The sequence below is a fragment of the Mus caroli genome, unplaced genomic scaffold, assembly GCF_978045245.1.
Source record: "Mus caroli unplaced genomic scaffold, Mus_caroli_1 scaffold_8, whole genome shotgun sequence".
In the NCBI taxonomy this organism is placed as follows: Eukaryota; Metazoa; Chordata; class Mammalia; order Rodentia; family Muridae; genus Mus; species Mus caroli.
In genome coordinates this window covers 86857351-86882254 of record NW_028227263.1, presented here as the reverse complement: position 1 = coordinate 86882254, position 24904 = coordinate 86857351, and the positions used below count along the sequence as shown (strand labels likewise).

Genomic DNA, 24904 nt, shown 5'->3' with positions numbered 1-24904 from the left:
TAACAAAGCAGAAGTAATTATCAGAATTCCAGTTTTCACATTGTGCTACACAGCTGAAGTGACAAAAGTCTACACAATATGACATAAAACTTAAAACACTGATCAATTGAATAGAAATGAGAACTTACATATAATCCCACACTGATACAGCCATCTGTTGAAAAAAAAAATTTAAATTTCACTAAACTGTTCTGATCAATCTGGATAGCTACAGATAGGCAAGTGAAATTAGATCTTTATTGATTGCCCTCCAAAACTCAACTGCAAATTAATCAAGGACTGTAACCTAAGACCTGATGCCTTGAATCTAATAGAGGACTAAGTAGTGAGTAATTTGAAATCATTAACATAAGATAGAACTTTTGAACAGGACATTTAATATCATAGAAATATAAAAATTAGTAAATGCACCTATACAAATAAAATTATAAAATGTAAGTGGAAATTTAAGCATTTACTTGAAACATGTTGGCTTATAAGAAAGAAATACTTGGAGAGAGATATCTGTAAAATGAACCAGTACATCAAACAAATATATAAAAATCTCTAGCAATGTTTTCCAACTTCACATGGAAAAACAATAAACCCAGGATATCCAAAACAATCTTTATCAATAAGATAACTTCAGACACAATCACCATTCCTGACACCAAGCTGTACTACAGAGCAATAGTGATTAAACACTACATGGTATTTGTACAACAAAAGACACACCTATCAATAACATAGAATAAAAACCCCAGAATTAATCCCCCATACTGAGGGACATTTGATTTTCAACAAAATAACCAAAGAAAAATATCTTCAACAAATGGTGCTAGCATAACTGAGGAGTACATGTAGAAGAGTGAAATAGTTCCATATCCATAATCCTGCACAAAATTCAAGTCCAATTGGATTAAGGACCTCAACATAAAACAAGATAAACTAAACATAACCTTGAACACATTGTTGCAGGAGACAATTTACTGAAGAGTACACCAATGTCTCAGGGTCAACATTGAAAATGAGACTTCATGAAACTGCAAAGCTTGTGTAAGGCCAAGAACACTATCAATAAAACTAAACAGGAGACTACAGATTGTGAAAGGATCTTTACCAACCCTACATCTTACAGAGCCCTAATATCCAAAAATATTTTAGAAAAACAAGAAGTTAAACACAAATGAGCTCATCACCCAGTTTAAAAAAAAAAACTGGGGCACATAGCTAAACAGATGAGTCTTAACAGAAGAATCTCGAATGGCCTACTATTTGTAGTTGAAGATGAGTGTTATTTAGCTACGCTGAAGCTATGGGTGTGTTCTCAGAAGGTGAAAAAAGTTTGAGATGTAAAACTGAAATGTATAGTTTTTTTTTTTTTCTTGATCTTTTGAATTAAAGCAGAGATGGGTGAAAGTAACTAATATATTTAGGTGCATATAAATGTGTGTGTGTGTGTGTGTAATTTGAGAGTAGCCAGTTTGAGACTAGGCTGGTCTATCGAGCAAGATCTTGGACAGCTGGTTCTATACAGAAAAATACTGTTTGAAAAGCCAAACCAATCCTCTAATATTAAAAAAAATTAATTATACATATATATGCTAATGTAGATTATTTTGTACAAACACACACATATGTATTTGTTTGTACAATATGTTGTTATTGGCCATTGGGTGCAATCCTAAGTGTGATTTATATAACCAGTGCAATGACATTGTATAGATTTTAACACTTCTTACCTAGTATGCAAAAAAATTGGTTATCTATACTCACAGAATAATGGTAAACTCCTCTTGTACTTGAATTCAAGTGGTGTTGGCAGGGGGATCATGAGGTCAAAGTCATGTTTCTACAAAGTAAATTCTAGTCTAGCTTCTGTTTCTGTGTGAATGTGTGAATGTGTGTGTGTGTGTGTGTGTGTTTGTGTGTGTGTGTGTGTGTGTGTGTAATTTGAGAGTAGCCAGTTTGAGAGTAGGCTGGTCTATTGAGCAAGATCTTGGACAGCTGGTTCTATACAGAAAAATACTGTTTGAAAAACCAAACCAATCCTCTAATATTAAAAAAATTAATTATACATATATATGCTAATGTAGATTATTTTGTACAAACACACACACTTATGTATTTGTTTGTACAATATGTTGTTATTGGCCATTGGGTGCAATCCTAAGTGTGATTTATATAACCAGTGCAATGACATTGTATAGATTTTACACTTCTTACCTAGTATGCAAAAAAATTGGTTATCTATACTCACAGAATAATGGTAAACTCCTCTTGTACTTGAATTCAAGTGGTGTTGGCAGGGAAATCATGAGGTCAAAGTCATGTTTGTACAAATTAAATTCTAGTCTAGCTTCTGTTTCTGTGTGAATGTGTGAATACGTGTGTGTGTGTGTGTGTGAGTGTGTGTGTGTGAGAGAGAGAGAGAGAGAGAACAAAAGAGAGAGAGAGAGAGAGAGAGAGAGAGAGAGAGAGAGATTGAAATTTTGCAGGCTAAATACAGTTTCAGCCTGGTGTGGTTGCACTTTCCTTTAATCACAGAACTCACAAGGGAAATGGACATGAATCTTATTGAGTTTGATAACAGGCTGGTCTACAAAAAAAGCAAAAACATAACAGCCATGTCTATACAGATAAATCCTGTTTTGAAACCCAAACCAACCATCTAAACTCAAAATACATTTCTTCTTATTGTTCTTTACTCTTTTTTTTTTTTTTTTAACAATCCAGTTGTTATCCCCCTCCTAGTTGTCCTCCAACATTTCCTCAACCCATTCCTCCTCCTCTTCTTCAAGAATGATTCCCTCATGCCTCCACTCCACCAGACCTCCCCACTCCCTGGGGTCTCAAGTCTCTTGAGGGTTAGTTAGGACCAGGCTGTCCTTTTCTGCTGTATGTGTTGGTGGCCTCATATCTGCTAGTTTGTGCTGCCTGATTGATGTCTCATTTTTTTGTTTGTTTGTTTGTTTTGATTTTTTTGTTGTTTTTTTGTTTTTTTCCGAGACAGGGTTTCTCTGTATAGCCCTGGCTGTCCTGGAACTCACTTTGTAGACCAGGCTGGCGTCAAACTCAGAAATTTGCCTGCCTCTGCCTCCCAAGAGCTGGGATTAAAGGCATGTGCCACCACACCCAGCTCGGTTTTAAAATAATATTAAATATACTATTTGACGATGACATTATGCATAATAAATGAACCCAAAACCACAAAGTTTGAAAAAAAATCAAATTAGAGGTCTTAGGTCCTGTGAAAGTTCTATGTCCCAGTATAGGAAATGCCAGGACCAGGAATGGGAGTGGGAGGGTTGGGGAGCAAGGGGACGGGGGAGGGGGTAGGGGCTTTTCAGAGGGGAAACTAGGAAAGGGGTAACATTTGAAATGTAAATAAATAAAATATTTAATAAAAAATAAAAATGTAGCTTATTTATTTAATATAATTGCACTATAATTATATATGTATACGCATATGGATAAACACACACATGTACATGCACACACAAATTTCAAGTCCACATGTTAAAGTGTTAAGTACTATTTAAATTAAGCATTTTTCTCTTTTCATCAAGTGGATCTCAGAGATTAAATTCAAATTTTCTGTCTTGGCAGCATGCCCCTTCTACAGCTGATCCATTTTTCATGAGTTTAAATAATGACATATTTTTATGTAAAATAAATAATTTTAATATATTTTAGTTCATGAAATTAATACATTTGCCATTCCCTCTCTCAAAATATTCCCTCATCACCCTCCAGTCTATTAAATCAATGATATTTTCCAACAACCAAATTACTGTATGCATATATTTATGCACACACACACACACACACACACACATCCATGTGTTTTCTTGTTAATAACCTGTTCAGTCTGTATAATGTTACATGTCTATGTTTTCAGTGGTGAACATTTGACATTGATCACCAACTGACATGCTTATCCCTGGCAAAGTCCACCTCTCACATGCCCAACTCCTTACATGTGCCTATAACACTTTGTACAAGGTTGAGGCTATATGAGGTTCTCTACATGAGTTTGGCTCTTCCAGTGGCATCATCCTTGTTAAACATGTTTGTTTGTCATACAATATATTTTGATGCTTTACTACCAAATTTCTAAGTCTTCTCTTCTGCCTATCCATGTAATTCATGATCCTCCCTATCATTCCATGATTCTAAAGGATTAAAAAAAAATCCTCTTGTCTGAAATAGTGTAAATAAGTTTGAAATATATAGAATAACACTTCTTGAAAATATCATGAGGAAGATTCGGACATTAATTATTGAAAACACTATATCATGCATTTTATTGAACCATAAACTACTTCCAAAGCAATTTTTGTCTTCCAAGTACAATTACATGCTTTCAACAAATAAGAGCTCACTGTACTCTTTTCTAACCTATGCAGTCCTAAGTATTCTATAAGGTATGGAGCACAATCTGCTCTTAATTCTAACTTTGTTATATCTTTCTGGCAACACAGGAAGCCATCTTCTTAAACTTTCTATATTCTACTCTAACTTTTAAAACTATTTTAATCAAAAAATGCATTATTAAAATCATAAGTTCATCTACACAATATTATTTTATGGAAGTTGACCATCACATAGATCTACAGGAAAACTACCTAACTCAGGAAAATGACCCATGTTGTGGGCTATCTCACAGATTCTAGTATTTGAACACTTGGTTCCTAAGTGGTTGATTTGTTTGGTGTGGTTTCGGTGGTATAGGCCTTGCTGAAGTACAACACAGGAAATCGGTTTTAAGATTAAAAGTCTTGTGCTAGCTCTCTTTATTCTAACCAGTTTCTGATTGTATTTAGATATTTGATCTTTCAGCATCATATTCCAGTGATCATCTGAGGGGTACATTGAAGTTCATCAACATAAAGATATTGTTTCAGAAAATGCAAATGCTAACAATGTTCCCTAGATAACAATTCATCACACACATATATATGTTCACATATATGAATAGTTTGAATATGAAAATAAGATATCTCTCCTTTTTCTCCTTAAATGTCCCTGAGTAAATGTATAAATCTAAGAAAACAAAGAGTAGGAGAAAAGGGACTTGTGTAGTTTTTCCCTCTGACTTTGTATAGGCGTTGTTGGTATGTGTTGGTATGATAGACACACATACATACACACACACAAGTGAATAACTAATATGAAAATGTTTTTCATATATTATTTTAAAGAAATACATTGTGTCCATACACAGTTAAATAATGTTTAATAGCAACAAATGACGTTTACAGGTAGATAGATGGAAATGAAAAGAATCAGGAACAGTGAATGATGTCAAAGATATTGTTTATACTGAAAAAGACCAGTGCTCCTTGTTCTGTCCACATGCAGTGCCTACATAAGGTCTTTTGTTTTGTGAGGTTTTATGGAGGCTATGTGAAAAATATGATACTGGAAATTAGTCATTGGCATAGAAAAATGCATTCAGAGAGGAGTAGGAGTATAATGCTTGGTAAAGGAAAGTAAAAGGGGGGTTTCTGGAAGCAAAAGTTTTATGTAGACAGTGGTATGATAGGGTTTGGAAAATTCAGAGTTCACAGCAAGGTTTATCCAAAGTGAAATGTACATATAGAGATTATTTGAGAACTTATATAATAGCTTATACCATTTATCACAATAGTAAGTAATGTGATGTAAAATAATACAGAAAGCATACTGGAAGCTATGTGTTCTATCAGGAATTGGAATAGGTGTTAAAGTTGGGTAGAATAAGTGCATTGCATTAAGCAAAACTGAGGATGTATGAAAAATCTTTAAGAAACCTATACATTTATATGTGTATATATTTATGTTATATTAATAACATAAGAACTTTATTATAGCTATATATTTATTTACATATATAAATGCACATAACATACTTTTTTATAAATAAAATATGTAGTAGAATATGTAATCTAATATTTAATATACTACATATATAACAATAAAATATAAAATATAGCTGTACTTGGTGAGAATGTAGAGATATTGATATAATTATATGTATATTTATATATATACATGTATATACACATCTGTCTCTATAAAATTTATTTTATATCTATAATATATATACAAAGTGTACTTCATATATTATATGTAAGTTGTATGTGTGTGTATATATATATATATATATATATATGAACATAGCTTTGTCTTTGTGCACACATACTCATATTATATACATATCTCCATACTCCAAAATACAACTAGACTATTTTGTACTTAAGTATCTAATATTTTTATGAATCATTATGTTATATTGTATATGATAATCATAAATTTTACATGTTATATGCATATAAATACTGTATGTATAAAATGTTTATTATTTTACCTATAATATAAAGATTTAATATTGTGTATAGATAGATAGATCAATAGATAAATAGTAGTTCAAGCAGAAATATCTAATTTAATTCAATTACTACTTCATGAATACATGAGTTATTAAAAAATCTTAGTAACATACAAGTATTAATTCACTAAGTAATATATGTCTAAGAATCCCAGAAACCATGAATAATTATAGATATGCAATGTAAGAATTAACAATATACTTCACCTAAATTAATCTTAAAAATGTAACTTTATATAGAAACAAGTCTCACTGTAGAAAAAAATTTAAATAATAAAAGAGTTGCAAGAGATATCACCATACCAGATTTAAATTTATGCCTCAGTGTTCAAGAAACAAATGGTATATGGTATGGTACGTACTTTTTGATAACTGCATTAATTAAAACTGCTTGAGAAACAACAACCTTAGGGTGCTGTTGGCATGAACCACCACATGATTCCACTTTGGAAATACCTTACCTTACCAGTCTTTTCTTTTTGTTTTGTTTTGTTTTTTATTACATATTTTCCTCAATTACATTTCCAATGCTATCCCAAAAGTCCCCCATACCCTATTCCCTACTTCCCTACCCACCCATTCCCATTCTTTTGGCCCTGGCATTCCCCTATATTGGGGCATATAAAGTTTGCAAGTCCAATGGGCCTCTCTTTCCAGTGATGGCCGACTAGGCCATCTTTCAATACATATGCAGCTAGAGACAAGAGCTCCGGGGTACTGGTTAGTTCATCATGTTGTTCCAACTATAGGGTTGCAGATCCCTTTAGCTCCTTGGGTACTTTCTCTAGCTTCTCCATTGGGAGCCCTGTGATACATACAATAGCTGATTGTGACCATCCACTCCTGTGTTTGCTAGGCCCCGGCATAGTCTCACAAGAGACAGCTATATCTGGGTCCTTTCAGCAAAATCTTGCTAGTGTATGCAATGGTGTCAGCGTTTGGAAGCTGATTATGGGATGGATCCCTGGATATGGCCAGTCTTAAATCCAAACAACATTTCCCAATGAAAAACAAAATACAATGAGAGAAAACAAAGGACATGACTCTGTGGACCTCTCTCTTACAATAGTCTGCACTGGGTCCTATGTACATATGTTATAACATACATTTTAGTGTTTTTATGGCATTCCTGAGTGTGTTAACAAATAGGTCTCTGATTCTTGTCCCTGCTCCTGTGGCACTTTTCCTTCTGTTGGGTTGCCTTGTCTACTCTCAATATGATGTTTTTTTTTCTTATTATATTTAATTTGATGTTTTGTTTGTTTGTTTGTTTGTTTTTGTTTTTGTTCATTTGTTGTTTGTTTTTTTATTTTTTTGAGACAGGGTTTCTCTGTAGCCCTGGCTGTCCCGGAACTCACTTTGTAGACCAGGCTGGCCTCAAACTCAGAAATCTGCCTGCCTCTGCCTCTCAAGTGCTGGGATTTTATGTGTTTGGTTGTTATCTCTTGTCTGTGTTTTTATAATGAAAGACAGAAACAAAGCTAATCTGGAAGGTAGGGTATATGAGAAGGAACTGGGAGTAGTAGAAAAAAGAAAGTCTAATAATAATAATACTGTATTGATATTAATTTTCTATAAAATTAAATACAATATGGCTTTGAAATGAAAAAAATACAATTCCAATAAGTCCTATACATTAACAAAAACAAAAACCAAGACACACTCTTGTGAATTTATCTCTCAGAGTATGATTAAAAACATTCTGCATGCTACTTTGCATAACAAATAAATCCAATCAAAATCAGGAGATTAGAGCACAAAGTATAAATTAAATGTCCAATGAAAGTACTTCGCAATTCACCAGTTTATTTTTGAATCTGGGCAAGATTAGAAAATAATTAATAAATTAACTAGTTCCTAATGATAATGAAGTAGTGTAATAATATTCAAAATAGATCACCTTAGAAGTTGACAGAAAAAAAATTTATAATTCTGTACCTCTGTGTATGTTACAGATCTTTATCTAAAGACATCCTACATTTCCACACGTTGGCAGTTCACACACCTGAATTAACTCTGTCCACTATTTTTTTCTCAAAGGAACTTTGGAATCTCCCTTTCTGTATTATGGCTATCATAGTGCCAAAACTCTTATGTACCTGATCCTCCTACTCATTCAGAAACTGGGAAGTGAAAGCCATCATTATCTGTTGTACATTCCCTCTAATAATAATCTGTATGTAAATCCTCATTTTTTTTTATCCCTTCCCATCTTTCAAGGCACGACAGACCCTAATTTAAATTCCCTTAGGCATATTATTTTTATATTTTTTTTATCATTTTTTAATGATGGCTCTTAGTTCCTCACACCAATAATCCATGATACTGTCAACTTGTTAATGTTCAACTTGAAGTGACAGGGCAGACTGAAGACTTAAGCAGAGGGGCACTGCAGCAGACACAACACAGGACAGGACAATGGAAGCTAGGTCCTGATCTCATAGCTTTCTGTTCGGATTCTTCAGAGTCAAAGATTGAGATTTAGAGAACAATGTTCTAATCCCAACAAATTTACAATCCTTAATGTGCACAAGTCATGTCTATCTATGAAAGAAACAAGGGATCAACGTGGGAGCTGACCTTGTTTGCTGCATTGCCTTCCTGGCCATTCCTAGGGTGGATGTGACAGGCATCTTTGCCTGCCTCTTCTCTGAGCAGGACCTGCTGCGCTGACTTGACTAATCACACTCCCAACCCCCATTCTGTGCTAGTGAGCCTGCACAGCCCTCCCATCACGCATGCGTGGACGTTTGCCAGGCTACAGGGATTCAAATCTTTTGTAAAGCTAATGACAAAAGCAGATAGCCATGAGCTGCAAGCTGTCCTATTGCTAGTATGAAAGAGGAGTGTCTTCATAAACACCTGTATAAATTGTTAAGGAATAAAATGAAGGTGCATTGCGGGCATTGGTGGCTACACAATACTTATAGTCCCCTTTAGGACTCTATGGAAAAGAAATTAAGAGTGCTTAGGACAAATGTAACCCAAACCAGAGAATGTACAAAATTGCTAGGTAATTGTTGTAATATCAGAAGAAATTACTAAGAGGTAAAAATGTTACTTTAACAAAATTCTGACTTAATGAGGTTTTACTTGATTAGGTGTCTTTTCATTTTTTTTTTTTTTTAATTTCCTATGAGTTCATGTACATGTAACCCTTACCATGAACATAAAATTTGTTGTTTAATTAAAGAAAGGATACAGGGTACACTATCTGGTAATATAAAGAATTGTGTACTTAATGTTTTTGTCACTTTTCTTGACAGAAGACTAACTTGTATATGCTCAGTTTTTCCAACTCCTACCTTTTCCATAGCACTGAATTCTAATTGATCTGTATTAATCATTTTTCTTAAGTTTGTTGATCTTGTCAGTGTCTTTGATTATGGGAGTCCTTTTCTCCTTCTCCTATTCCTACTCTTCCTCCTCCTCTTCCTTTTATCCTCCTCTGTTTCTCCTACTACTACTTCTCCTCCTCTTCTCCCTTCTCCTTCTTCTCCTTTACTTGACTTCTTTTGTTCCTACCCTTTTTTATTTTTGAAAATTATGAGATGGTGCCTCCTTTTGTAGCCTAGACTGGCCTCAAACTTGTAATAATTCTTTTGCTTCCATCTCTTGAATGATGTGATTAAACGTGTGAGTATATATATCATGAATGCTTTCTATTTCATTTTGAAATGTGCATTTGTCTTTGATTATTAATTATTTTACAATTAAATATTTTTGTGATAAAAGAGCAGTCATGTTGGCACATGCCTTTAAATTTAATACTTTAGAGATACAGACAGAGAATCTGCATTGAATTTAAGCAAAGACAGGATTACATTTGAGAATCCTTTAGTAACAACAACAAATATATATTAATAATATAAAATTGTAGTAGCAAAAGATTATTTTCAGTCTTTCTGCATCTTGATTACCAAGCAGAAGGTTGCTGAATTAGCAACTTATATCTCAGACTATAGTGAGGAAGCAGAGAGACATATTTGACACATCAAGAGATTTTTGAAAAATAGATATTCCCAGGGATATCCTTTGTCCAGTAATGCTGCATCTCCTAATCTTCTTCATATAGTCATCAACTTGTCATCAAAAGTTTGTAAATTGGAGACTAATAGTTGGCATCTTATTCAAATCACAGCACTCTACACTTTGTCTCACAAACATATCATAATAAAAATGTTTATTATACAACTTTAAAAGACCCTATCATCTTTCATAAAATGAATATTGTTTAATAGATAAAGGTGTCTTCTGAGCCTCAAGTCAATACTTTCAATATAATACCCATAAAATCAAAAGCAAGTTATGTATTTCCAGCATATAATGGCACAGAGTATATATTGTCTTTTCTCCTTTTACCTCTTGGATGCTGTAATCCATTGTGTTTACAATCTAACTTATATTTGGGATGAAGATAAAATTCAAATTTTTTATGTTAGAAAAGTTCATTTCTAAATATCAAACGTCTGTCCTGGACTTACGAAGGCCCACAGTGTTGATATATCAAACTCTTTCAAAATTCAGTCTTAAATATACAATTTTTTAATCTAAATATTTTATAAAACTTAAAAATCTCATTTTGAGAAATGTACTCTCACTGATAAGTAGATATTAGCCCAGAAGTTCAGAATACCCAAGATACATTTCACAGACCACATGAAGCTCAAGAAGAAGAAAGACCACAGTGTGGATACTTTGGTCCTTCTTAGAAGGGGCATACCCATGGCAGGAAATATAGAGATAAAGTTTAGGGCAGAAATGGAAGGAAATCCAATGACTATCCCAACCTGGGGATCCATTTCATTTACAGTTACCAAACCCAGACAATATTGTGGATGCCAACATGTGCTTACTGAAAGGAGCCTGATATAACTGTCTCCTGAGAGGCTCTGCCACTGCCTGACAAATACATAAGTGGATGTTCACAGCCACTCATTGGACAGAGTGCAGGGTTCCCATTGGAGGAGGTAGAGAAAGGACACAAGGAGCTGAAGGGGTTTGCAGCCCCATAGGAGAAACAACATTATGAACCAACCACAACTCCCACAGCATCCAGGGTCTAAAGTGCCAACCAAAGGGTACATATGGAGGGACCCATGTCTCCAGCCACATATGTAGCAGAGGATGGGCTTGTGAGATATCAATGAGAGGAAAGGCCCTTGGTCTTGTGAAGGCTTGATGCAACAGTGTAGGTGTACAGGATCCCCCCACACAGGATTTCATATGGAGTGAGCTTAAATGTTCCCAGTGTGTTTCTGACGCGAAACAAGGCAAAGGGAGGAGGGCTGTCCAGTAATTCTCACCGGTCTCTAAGATTAATTTAATCAATTTTTTTATCCTTTCTACCTAGCCTGAACTCTGGGGTCTATAAGCACAATGTAATCTCTAATCAATCTCCAGTTGGATGGCCAGTCCCTGACTTACCTGGGCAACAAAGGTGGGTCTATTGTCAGACCCTATTACCTTAGGTATTTCAAACCATGGAAAAATTTCTTCTAGGATTTTCTTAACCACAGCATTGGCAGTTTTTCTTTTGTTAAGTAGGCCTCCACCCATCCTGAAAAGGTATCTATAAAAACTTCCACTAGGAAACTGTTTCCGTCTGTGTACCAGTTTGGAACACCTGGCCACGGCTGGTCACTTAGATCACTTTGCAGGCAGGGTTGAGAATAGCAGGAGGAGCAAACACGACCTGTTCAGTCAGCAGCAGACTCTGGTAGTGAGTCATCCGGGCATTTGTCATTCATCTGTCTGGGGGGTGGCAGATAATGCTTTTAAGAGAGTGGGGGGCTACCATAGTTATTTGCTGTCCCAGTTAATTTGGCAGCATCCTTAATGAGTAGGGTTACTGCAGCAACAGCCTTTAAGCATGTGGGGCATCTGCTGGCCACTGGGTCCAGCTTCTTAGACAAATATGCCACCGGCCTCTTCCACGGCTCTAGAGCCTGAGTAAGAACTCCTCTGGCCACCCCCGCCCTCTCATCAACATAGAGGATGAAGGGCTTTGTTAGATCTGGCAATGCCAAGGCTGGTGCAGTCAGCAGGGCCTCTTTAATATTTTTAAAGGCTTTCTGATGTTCTGATGTCCATCTGAATTTCCCACTTTCCTTGGTCAGGGGATACAGGTGGACAGCCAGTGTTGCAAACCCAGGTATCCAAAGTCTGCAGAACCCAGCGGTGCCCAAGAATTCTCTCACCAGTCTTGGAACAGCCGGTGTTGGTATTTGAGTCACAGTCCTTTTTCTAGCCTCTGTCAGCCACCGTTTTCCATCCCGGAGGGTATATCCCAAGTAGACTACTTCCATCTGACATAGCTGGGCTTTTTTAGCAGAGGCCCGGTAACCCAACTCACCCAGTTCTACTAGCAATCTCTTGGTCCCCTGCCAACATTCTCTCTCCGTGGTTGCCGCAAGGAGCAAGTCATCAACATATTGAAGCAGAATTATCTGGGAGTTTTCAGCTCAGGAGGAGGCTAAATCTTGATGTAGAGCCTCATCAAAAAGGGTGGGGGAGTTTTTAAACCCCTGGGGTAACAGTGTCCAGGTCAATTGTCCCGTTTGTTTAGTGTCAGGATCTCTCCACTTAAAGGCGATTATGGGCTGGCTGGAGGGATTTAACTTCAGGCAAAAGAAAGCATATTTTAAATCAAGTACTGTGTACCATTTTTACTCCAGAGGGAGTGAGCTGAGGAGGTTATAGGGATTAGGAACAGTTGGGTGAATATCTTGGACCCTCTTATTGACCTCTCTTAGGTCTTGGACTGGTCAGTAGTCACTCGTGCCAGGTTTCTTTACCAGCAGTAAAGGAGTATTCCAGGGTGACTGCCAAGGTACCAAAATACCTAATTGTAATAGTTTCTGAATATGTGGCCTGATTCCATCTCTTGCTTCATGGCTCATTGGGTATTGTCACACTCTTATAGGGGTTGCATCCATCTTCAGTCCCACATCCACAGGGGGAACTCTGACAGCCATTTCCATGCCTCCAGTCTCTGCCCATGCTCTAGGGAAAGCAGTCAACCAATCTTTTAGGTCTGGCACCTCCATTTGCTTTATGCCTTCATGCAATCGGTATTCTTCCTCAAGCTGCAGGGCTAAGACTACGGAGGTGGGAGATTCCCAAGTTACTCTTGGCTCTTCTTGGGTAAATCTGATCTGGGCCTTTAATTTAGTCAGAAGATCTCTTCCTAGAAGCGGTGTGGGACATTCAGGAATGATCAAGAAGGAATGACTCACTTGGCCTTTCCCCAGATCTACAGTGCATGCAGTGGTCCAGGGGCATTGTTTCTGACCATTGGCTCTAATCACTATGGTTCTTTTATTTTTTTAAATTTTCTCAGTGGATGTTTCAACACAGAATGTTCTGCCCCTGTGTCAATTTAAAAGTCTATGGGAGTCTCTTCCACCATCAGGGTTACCCTAGGCTCAGGGGGTGGGGGGGGTGGGTCCGAGCCCTGTCTCCCCTATTCATCATCTTTCTCTCTTGTGATACACCTTTTCTGCCTCCTTAACTAAATCTTGTAAAGCCATGGCATGCAATCTTTAAAAGCCATAGCAACCGCGGCTTGTTGACCCTCAGAGGTCGGGTTAAAAGGAGTATAGTATCTATAAGCTTCTATTAATCTTTTTAGAAAAACAGACAGGGGCTCTGTAGGGCCCTGCATCACTTCTCTTACCTTAGCCAAATTGGTGGGGCGTCTCATCGCTCCCTTTAGACTAGAGCCCGGCCGGTAAACTGTCAACCTCTCCTTACCTTGAGCCATGTTGTAGTTCTAATCTGGCTGGTCTAGAGTGAACCTAGCATTCCAATTGTACAGATCAGCCGATGAGAAAGGCCAATATTGGAGGGTCTTCAGAGACTGCCAGTCTGTGAGTGGGTTGCCCACAGCTCCAAAGGAAAATGCAGAAGTGGTGTCAGGAGCTTCATCTGCTGCCGGACTCTGGGCTTAGCTCTGGGTCTCAGCTGCAGGTCCTCGGTCCTCAGACTGTGCCTTTAGCAATCTCAGAGCCGGGTGTAAGGACTGCTTTTTAGGGCAGAAAGCGAGGGCACTGTGCTGACCCACTCACATGCATGGGAGTGGGGTTGGGGCGGGGTGGGGGCTCTGAGAGGCTTGGGGGAATCCATGGTTTGATTTATGGCAGTGAATTCTGAATGAGGTAAGGCTGTTGATCCAGGTGGGACCCAGGTCCCCTCTGAAAAACAATGGCTTTAACTTCAAAGATAAGAGTCAAACCAAAAGTCTCCTCCAGTGACCATTTTACATTAAAAGTCGGCCACTCGGAGGCACAGAAAGTCTGCAAAGGTCCCTTCTTAATTTCTACTGAAAGATTATGGGCCCTTGATCTAACTTCAGTCCAGTGGTCTAAAGGCAAACTTGGGGGGGGGGGGGGTCGTTACAGTCCATCTAACATCACGGAAAACAGACACAACACACACACACACACACAATGACAAATACCTGAAAACACACAAAAAACAAACACACACTGACAAATGCCTAAAAACAGACACAGAAAACAAACACACACTGACAAATGCCAGTCTTCTAACAAACAAACCAACTCAGAAATGCAGAAGGTCGAGGGAGTACACACCCAGCACCAGATGGACTCTTGGAGTCTTTCCCCTCGCTCAGGGCATCCCCCAGCACGAGCAGCAGCTGGTGATTCCAGCACGTCTACTGTTCACACTCAGTGCCTCATCCTGAGGCAAAGGTCTCCATTTCTCGTGAAACGTCGAGGCTGCAAATTACAGCACAGAACCTCGCCGGCTTATAGAAATATATTTTTTTAAAGATTTATTTATTTATTTTTATGTAAGTTCACTGTAGCTGTCTTCAGATGCACCAGAAGAGGGCATCAGATCTCATTATGGGTGGTTGTGAGCCACCATGTGGTTGCTGGGATTTGAACTTTGGACCTTCGGAAGAGCAGTCGGGTGCTCTTACCCACTGAGCCATCTATCTCACCAGCCCCAGAAATATTTTTAGACAAAAAATTTCACCTCCAAGTGGGTCTTCGGAGACGTGGGTGGTCACGCCAATCCCGGACGAGCCCCCAAATGAAAGACTCCGAGAGGAGCCCCTTGCTCAGGCCTCTGGACAATAGAGGACACCCAAGAACTCACGACAGACCGAGCTTTTTGCAAACCACATGAGGCTTTATTTGGGGAAAGCCAGAGCTCTGGGGACAACTCATATCCCACGCAGGGGTAGAGTAGTCGACCTCGAGGGGAAAGAGGTCCCAGTTTTTATAGGCCCTCAGGGGGGAAAGGAGAAGTGGGAGAGTAGGGGATTTCCAGATCTAAACAATGTCTATTCTCAAGAAATGGGTATGGGAGGGGTACAAGGAAAGAGTCTAATGAAGGTGCAGCAATGGGCACACATCTGGTCAGAACATTGGCAGACACACAGGTTCAAGTAGTGGCCAGAGCATTGTGCACCTCTATTTCTCTAAATCAGTGAAGCTAGTTCTGCTAACACTGACGTCTATCTTGCCAATTTCAGGGCTTCTGTGTTCTTTTACATTCTTCCAGGATCTTTCAAAAACAGGAAAAGCAAACCACAGTGATGTGTTCCTGCAACCACAGCTGGGCGTAGTGACACACGCCTTTAATCCCAGCACTCGGGAGGCAGAGGCAGGCAGATTTCTGAGTTCAAGGCCAGCCTGGTCTACAGAGTGAGTTCCAGGACAGCCAGGGCTACACAGAGAAACCCTGTCTTGAAAAACAAAAAACAAAAAACAAAAAACAAAACAAAAAAGGAAATTAATGAAGGCAGGTGTCACTTCTTTACTTGGCACGAGTGAAAGTCGTATCATCAATAGTAATTGCAAATTCATGATTCAAAGGAGGCAATCCTGATCCTGAAAACGGAAAAGCAAATCACTTTTCTGGAATCACAATAAGTTAATGAAGGCAGGGGTCACCTCAATGCTGGGCGCTGGGGGAAGTTGAAAACCTAAAGGAACTTTGGTCCTTGTAGTTTCACTGTATTTTCTGTCTCCAGAGTCCAGAGGACCGGGGAGGCGGGGCACCAAGCAGCACTGTGCATTTATGACTTATTCCCGTAGCAGGTCTACTGACTGGAGCAGGACACTGCTATAGGATCTTAGTTATTGTTGAAGGTACTAAAAGGAAAAGGATGTTCTTAGCTTTAATGTGGGTTTATTCTAGTCGGTATTGTGTAGAAATCATCTTATGCAAATTGGCATGGTTCTAAATCCACTCCTCAGAAAATTCTAAAACTGAGATTTAAAAATATTTGTTAACAAATTAAATAGCTGATGGTTTCTTCACCCAGCCTTCATGAGAGGTTTTGGTCCTAGCCTCACTGTAAGTTTTTATGGTAAGGTCAGATATTCTCCTTACACATCCTCGGGAAATCACCTCTCTCTCCCTCCCTCTCCCTCTCCCTCTCCCTCTCCCTCTCCCTCTCCCTCTCCCTCTCCCTCTCCCTCTCCCTCTCCCTCTCCCTCTCCCTCTCCCTCTCCCTCTCCCTCTCCCTCTCCCTCTCCCTCTCCCTCTCCCTCTCCCTCTCCCTCTCCCTCTCCCTCTCCCTCTCCCTCTCCCTCTCCCTCTCCCTCTCCCTCTCCCTCTCCCTCCCCCTCTTTTCTTTCTTTCTTTTCTTTTTTAAGGGAATGGGGGGAGGAGTAGGTATGGGTGAGAAGAAAAATATTGGGGAGATCTGGGTAGAGTGGTTTAAGGGAAATGAGATGTAATGAATGAGAAAATAAAGATTAAAAATGATAGGAAAATCTTAAATGTAACACAATAGAAATCGATTATGATACTGAAGTACAAGAATTAAAAAATTTGGTTCAAGGTTGTGTGAGTAACTATGAGAGAGACAACACACTTTAGGAACGGAATTGTTTATTCTAGGAAAGGCATGTCTTATAAGCTGTTGATAGAAAGTTACAAAGCAGAGTTCAACATCGACAAGCAAGGGAAAGAGACCCTTTGAAGTGGTGGGTTACAGTGTTATGCCCACCTTACAGAGCTCTAGATCGAGGTCTCCCTCAATTTCTATCAGAGGATGTCAGGGTGAGAACCCCAAGTCTAGGGTATTAGCATTTTTATTATGGTTACAGCAAACTTGGGGAATTTCCATATGGGTCAGCAAGTTTAAAAACTCTATTTCTGGTGTACATTACAGGAATGAAACATGGGGATAAAATCACCTAATGAATATAATGTCTAAGTTATCTATTCTCTGCAGGATGTCTTAGGTTATCTATGTGTACCTCCACTCTTCTATTGCAGCCTGATTGGCATTAGCTAAGAGGGGTGGGTTTCCATAGGATATTTGCTCAGGTGGACTTTGTGATTTTCTTTATGGAGTTGCAGTTTAGTCCCAGGTCTCTCAAAATATGATTTGTACAATAAAACAAACAATCAAACAAAACAAAACAAAACAACAACACCACCACCATGGGCTTTGCAACATGTTGACAAGTTTGATAAGCAATCATCCTAAGAGAAGTGGCTGATGTAAGGAGGAAAAATTTAGTCCTGTATGCAAAAGAAACCTAAGGTGGAATGTGCCTGTCTTCATGCGGACTTCTGAGTACTACCAGCATTCAGAAGCTAACAGGATCCACCTGCTGACAAAACTGCTTCTTATCATTCAGAAGGACCCCTAACCTCCTACAACACCCCAGTACAGAGCTATTTTCTCAGCCCTAATGAAAAAGAGTACATCTCTTGGGTCAATCCAGAAATGGTAGTGAGCATCAGTGAAGGAGATAAATGCAATTACTGTTGCCAGAAGTACTGCCTCCTCCATGGTGGCTGAGGAAAGTAAATGTGGCAACTCTCACAGTGAAGTGATATTGTAAAGAGCTTCAACACTTTGATTAATAAAGTCATTTTTATATAAATTGTATTGTAACTGAAATAATATGTGGAAGAAAATGCAACTATACAGGATGAAGTATAAGTATATATAATAGTGTAATAAATCAATTTCTGTTTTAAATCTGCATGTTGTATGTTCTCTTGGAAAATATTTCTCTCCACCCATTTTTTTTAACTCAGTCAGCCTCACAGGATTCTCATTGATCTTTAACTATTTGGTGACGTTGAATATAATGTGATGTGCCAGCTTACAGGATCCTGCATTATGCTTCCTATGTCTCTGAAGTGGGACATACCTTAGATATCCCTTATACCAGGGATAGGATTTTGCTTTGAGATGACTGTTTAAATCCATTGAAAACAGCACAGTCATTTCATAGTCTCTATCCATCTTCATTCTACTAAAAAATTTTGTAGTTTTTTCCATCAATCTACCTGTTTATCAAAAGATAAATGACATTGTGAACACAGAGGTAATCACTCCTTCAAGCATCACTTGGCTTGTGTTATTAAAGGCAAGAATGAATTCTGTGGCTGAGATATAGGAGAACTAAAAGGAGTTTCTGCCCTGAGAATACATTTTTTAATGGCAATTTACTTTGCTGTAGGCTCTTTTATTTTCCTATCACACTTTTTTGATTTTCCCTATCAAAAAATGTGCCCATGATTCTTAGATCTTCATAGTTTCTAATCCTTGACTTATGAGCTTGATGTTTCTTAAATTCAGTAACAACATTTTATGTATTGACTTCCTGGCCTCTCTTATGATATTAAAGAACCAATTTGTACACACACACACACACACACACACACACACACACATACACACACACACACACAGAGGAAGTGAAATTGCTCAATATCCTTGTCTGAAGTATGTGTCAAAGGTGTTGGTTGTCTTACTTGCTATGATTTTTCTCTTAATACTAATGTCTTCTGTACATCTAATTTCCATGGCTTTCCCCTACTTATCATTTTGTATTTAAATATAAATCCCTTCCTCTAATGACTTAATTAATTGACCATTATTCAGATGTTGGTTTCACTAAAAGAAAAGTTCAACATTCTCATTATTCATCTATATGGATATTCAAAGCAAATTGAGATTTAATCTTCAAGAAAATAGTATATATGGTCAAGATCAATAAAACAAATGACCATACATGCTAGGGAGGATGATGAGTAATAACTGTCCTTATCCTCTGCAGGTCTAAATACACAGTAGCTCAGCTTTTGGAAGTCAGTGTGATTTTTCATTGGGAAACTGGGACTGTTGTTACTCAAGATCCAGGTGTATAATTTTGGGGCATATATCCAAAACAGGAGTCCATATCCTTCTATAGAGACACTTACTCATTCCGATTCATTGCAGGCATATTCATATTAGAAGGAAAGAAGAGAAATTTCCCCATAATTGGGGAAATGTTAATGAAATGTACACTGCACAATGGAATATTGTTCAGCTGTTACAAAGATAATAGAACTCATAGTTTAATGCAGCAGAAAAAAACTCATAGCGAGATACCCAGTACTCCTCCACACACACACACACACACAAAACTCAGACTCTTGCCTAAGGTGTTGATTGCTCTACACAAACCAATGATGGCTCTATTACAGATTACACCTACATTTTTATTAAACATAGAGAAGAGAAACAGATGCCTAACAAAAGCCTTCTTCTATTGAATAGTGTTGGTGGTACTGAAAAGTATTCTGCATGATTCCAGAGGGGAAATTTAAACACCAACCCAGTTCTATACTATTGGATCTACCAAAGACAGTACAGCTGCCTACATGACACACTGCTATAATAGTGGCTCATTCCAGGGAATTACTATCTGACTGGATTAGAGGACTACTCGGTGACACAGAACACATTTCTGACTTGGTTCTCATGGCAAAATACCTGAGAATAGCGTAAAAACAGGTACCATTGTCTGCTTATGATATGGGCCAATAAGAACATTTTGTTATACCCATAGTTCATTATACTGTTGCACCTTCATCATAGAAGCTAATATATACATTATATGAGGCCAGATATATAGACTCATAACTGGACAATGTGCAGAGTAAAAGACCTTGGCTGACCCAATCATAAATCACTTATTGCCATGCAAACTCCTCCTTCATGACTCAGCAAAATTTGTAAAAGACATTGTACTAAAATACTAAGAACAATACTAAGATACTAAGATACTAAACATCTTAAGATACTAAGGCCAATGGTGCTTGGAACAATGCTAGGAAGGCAACAATACCTGTCAGACATAATAGGGCTGATGCACTTATGAACTCTTACAGAGAATGAAATATGCACAGAATCTGTACTGGTCAAAGTTATTTGGGGGTCCATGCACTGAGAACAGGAATAAGATATGCATGACCTCCTACCCCTCACTAAGGAGGTTTCTCCATTTGACAAATTCTCCAAGTGAAAAAAGTAGTTCACTCTAGAAGTACCTTATTGGGTGCAGAATCCACATGAAGATGCAGAATCCTCATTCCATGTGGTATACAGACATTTCATGGAATCAACAATAATTTGGGGTTATTATTTTTGACTCTTAATGTACTGTGCTTTTCACCATACTGGTGATTTTTTTCATACATTATGACTTTAAATTTTGTATTTTAATTTGTCTTTAAGTGTGGACATATGTCTCTCTGTATGAATATGCTTCTTGTAAATATTTTTTTCTGATTCCTTTGGATATTGGTTTTGTTTTATGTTGGTTACCTTTTTTGTTTGTTTGTTTGTTTGCCTGTATGTTCTCTAAATGGGAGAGAGAACAATCAGGTAGGAGAAAATGGAGTGGCACACACACAATTAGAATATATGGTCTGAAAAGTTCTATTTTCAAAAATTAGTAATTAAAAAACAAATATAGATTCCATGTTCATTCATCTTAAAACATTAAAATGAAGTGAATCTACTTTTGGGAGTATGCAACTTTATTGATGAGAGGAAAACATGTGGAAGTCAGTTCTCTACTTTTACCATGATGCTTTCTTGTATGAAACTTTGGTTACTTGATTTGACTGGAGTTCATTTCACCTTCTCTACCCATTCAATGGTGCCTCAAATTTCTTTTTCATTGAAACACTGGGGTTTTAACTCAGGAACTCCAGCACACTAGACAGGCATTTTACTTCCTTAACCTAAATAGAGATATATTCTTTTTGTGTTTTTAAAGTGCATTAAAAATAATTTTATTTTGGCATCTTAAAAGGTTTATAAATAAATGTGTATTAGTATATTTAATAAAAGTTAAAAAAAATAGATTGTTGTGAGTTTTGTGTGTAAAATCAACTTTTCATTGAATTTTCCTTTATTTCTGGACTTTGAATTCTGATTCACTGATCAAAAATGTATCTCACTTATGTAGATAAATTCTGTAATACATAAAATATGTGTTAAGTACATTACATGTGCATATTTTTCTTGTTAATTTTTGTTACCTTGTCTCAAGCTGAGTTATCTGGAAATAAAGAATCTCAATTGAACTCTGTTTGCCTGTATACAAGTCTGTGAGTCATTTTCTTGATTGATGATTGATGTGTGAGGACCCAGCCCCCTTTGTGTGGTACCACATGTGGTCAGTAATCCTGCTGTGTATAAGGAATCATTCTTAGCACGCCACAGGAAGCAAATTGGAAAGCATCAGTTACCGCTTCTGCTTAAGTCCCTGTCTCCATTTCCTACCTTGAGTTAATGCCTTGTCTTCACTCAGTGATGGTGTGTGATTTGAGAATTTTAAGATGAAATAAACACTTTTCCAACAAAATGAAGATTTTTTTTACTCGTGTATTTAATACTACTAGTGACAAATCTATAATCCAAATGTTAGACTTATAAGAAATCAAGATTGCACAGATTGTCGTGGATTATTTCTGCTGACAAAGGCTTATACCTCATGCAATTAATCAGAGAGTGAAGATCAAGACTCTATTTGTTATAAAATATAAATTTTATTGAAAAAGATAGATTACTTTGTAGGATTTATTAGTCATAGAAATAAAAAGCGTCTATTAATAGTAGGCTAGTGTAATTATTTTGTTTTCCCCATAAAAAATGATAAGACCACATTGTTGAAGGTGTCACATATTTCTTGTTCTGACCATATGAAAAATACCAAGCTTGAACTAACCAGAAAATAGATTATTTTAGCTAACTTTAATACTACAAGACAGTGCTATTCAGATTGTTAGCAAAAGATAACGATTTTTTTAATCTCTTGTTGGACATTGCAGGCTACAATAATGACAAAAGAGGTAAATTGTTTATAGAATTACACAACCACTTTCTTTATTGCAATTGAGGCTTTCTTCACAGGGTGAAAAATCAGGCATTGCACTGCAAACATATTTAAAACACATGACAATGGAGGCTGTAGGTCGTAGCATAAAATGATTTGATACTATTCCAAATGGTCATTTTCACACACACACACACACACACACACACACACACACAAGATATTTCTGATTATATTCAGTGATTTGTGCCGTTCTCAGGGTTTGGTTACACATGATTCATATTGCCTTTAGTGCTAGTCAATACATAAATGAAAAACCACTAAAAATTCCAAGTACAGTAAATGTGTCCTCATCTATAGTTTGGTCATATAGCAGGGGGGCATTAGCATTGATGGCTGCTGGGTGAGCAAGTGTCACGTTTCTTTAGAAATGTGGTCACTGGTAAGAATACAGAGAACATATTTTGACTTGAGAGAGAAAATACATAAGAAGGTAAGGGTCAGCATTGTATAAATAGTGATAAATATTAATGATAACCTCTTGGAACAAGGCAAGGATGTTTACTCCTCCCTCTTATTATATTATTAGGAATCTTAGTGCAAGAAAAAGAGTGAAGGAGAAAAATGTGACACAGATTGGAAAGTCAGATGTTAAAATATCTTCATTAGAATAGGGACCTGGGCAGACCTTGAGGCCAAAGATTTAGTTGAGTTGCAAGCTTTCCGAGAGAAGACTGGGAAGATGGCGGCCTCTTGGAGGCTTTGCTATAACCTGGCGCTGCTACCTTACCTTCTGGGCTTCAGCAGCTGTAGAAGCCTGGGACTGGCTCAGGGTGCTTCTGCTTGGCCTGTCCACCGTGGAGAAAGTTGGAGATAGTTTCACAGTACTCAGCTACTGCAGGCAGATCCTATTAAGGTCCTAATGCCATCACTGTCTCCTACAATGGAACAAAGGAACATTATGAAATGGCTGAAAAAGGAAGGTGAAGCTGTGAATTCTTGAGACTCATTATGTGAAATTGAGACGGACAAGGCCGTGGTCACCTTAGATGCAAACGACGATGGCATCTTACCCAATATAGTGGTTGAGGAAGGTGCTAAAAATATACAGCTGGGATCACATCATTGCTTTGATGGTTGAAGAAGGGGAAGATTGGAAACGTGAGCGTTCCCAAACATATCAGTGCTCCACCTCCAGTTTCAAAACCAAGTCAACCCCCTCCACAGCCGCAGATTCCTAGCCCTGACAGGAAGGAACACAAAGGGACTCAACAGTTCTGCTTAAGTCCAGCTGACGCTCAACATTCTGGAAAAAAAACATTCATTGGACGCCGGCTGGGGCACAGCCCTCGTGGAATCATCATTAAAGAAGGTGTACTCGAGTTAGTCGAGCTGAAACAGATGGGCAAGATTACTGAAATCAGACCAACATCAGCTCCTCCATCCTCTCTCTCAGCATTTGTTCTTCCTCAGGCTACAGCTGGGCCACCTTACCCTTGGGCAACAATCCCACCAGTATCCATTGCTGGGCAACCTAATGCAGCAGGTACATTCACTGAAATTCCTGCTAGCAATATTCTAAGAGTTATCGCTAAGAGGTTAACTGAATAAAAAATTACTGTGCCTCATGCCTATGCTACTGCTGACCATGAACTTGGAGCAGTTTTAAAGGTTAGATGCGATCTGGTCAAAAATGACCTTAAAGTCTCAGTAAATGATTTTATCATCAGAGCAGTAGCTGTTACTGTTAAACAAATGCCTGGGTTTAATGTTACTTGGGATGGAGAAGGCCCAAACAGCTGCCCTCTGTTGACATTTCAGTTGCTGTGGCAACACATAAAGGTTTAATTACACCAATCATAAAAGATGCAGCCGCTAAGGGCATATAGAAGATTGCTGACTCTGTTAAGGTTCTGTTGAAGAAAGCAAAAGATGGAAAATTGATGCTGGAGGAGTACCAAGGAGGATCTTTTAGTATTTTCAACTTGGGGATGTTTAGCATCAATGAGTTCACTGCAGTGATTAACCTGCCTCAGGCCTGAATCTTGGCAGTTGGGAAATTCCATCCAGTGCTGAAGCTCACTGAGGATGAAGGGGGAACCCCAACTGCGGCAGCACTAGCTTATAACTGTCACAATGTCAAGTGACAGCAGGGTGGTTGATGATGAGCTAGCTACCAGGTTTCTTGAAACTTTCAAAGCAAACCTAGAGGGTCACATGTGACTTGGCATAGCCTTCTGAGACCAGTCGGTGGAGGAAGAAAAATCAAAGGGCTTAGACTAGCACAGGACTTAACTTCATGAAATTCAAAAACAACCAATAGAGAACCAGGGACTTTCTGAGGCAGACAAAATCCTTTTCAGTGTTTATTCCTGCAGCAGTGTGAGATTTGAGTAAGTGAATGTCTTGAAGAGTACTATTGACACTACAG

The 24904-nt window shown here is 38.0% G+C and overlaps 1 pseudogene; it reads left to right on the top strand.

Annotated features, from left to right (window-relative positions):
- The first annotated feature begins 23215 nt into the window (after positions 1-23215).
- Positions 23216-24696, top strand: LOC110302336 (pyruvate dehydrogenase protein X component, mitochondrial pseudogene; annotated as a pseudogene).
- Positions 24697-24904: the final 208 nt, after the last annotated feature.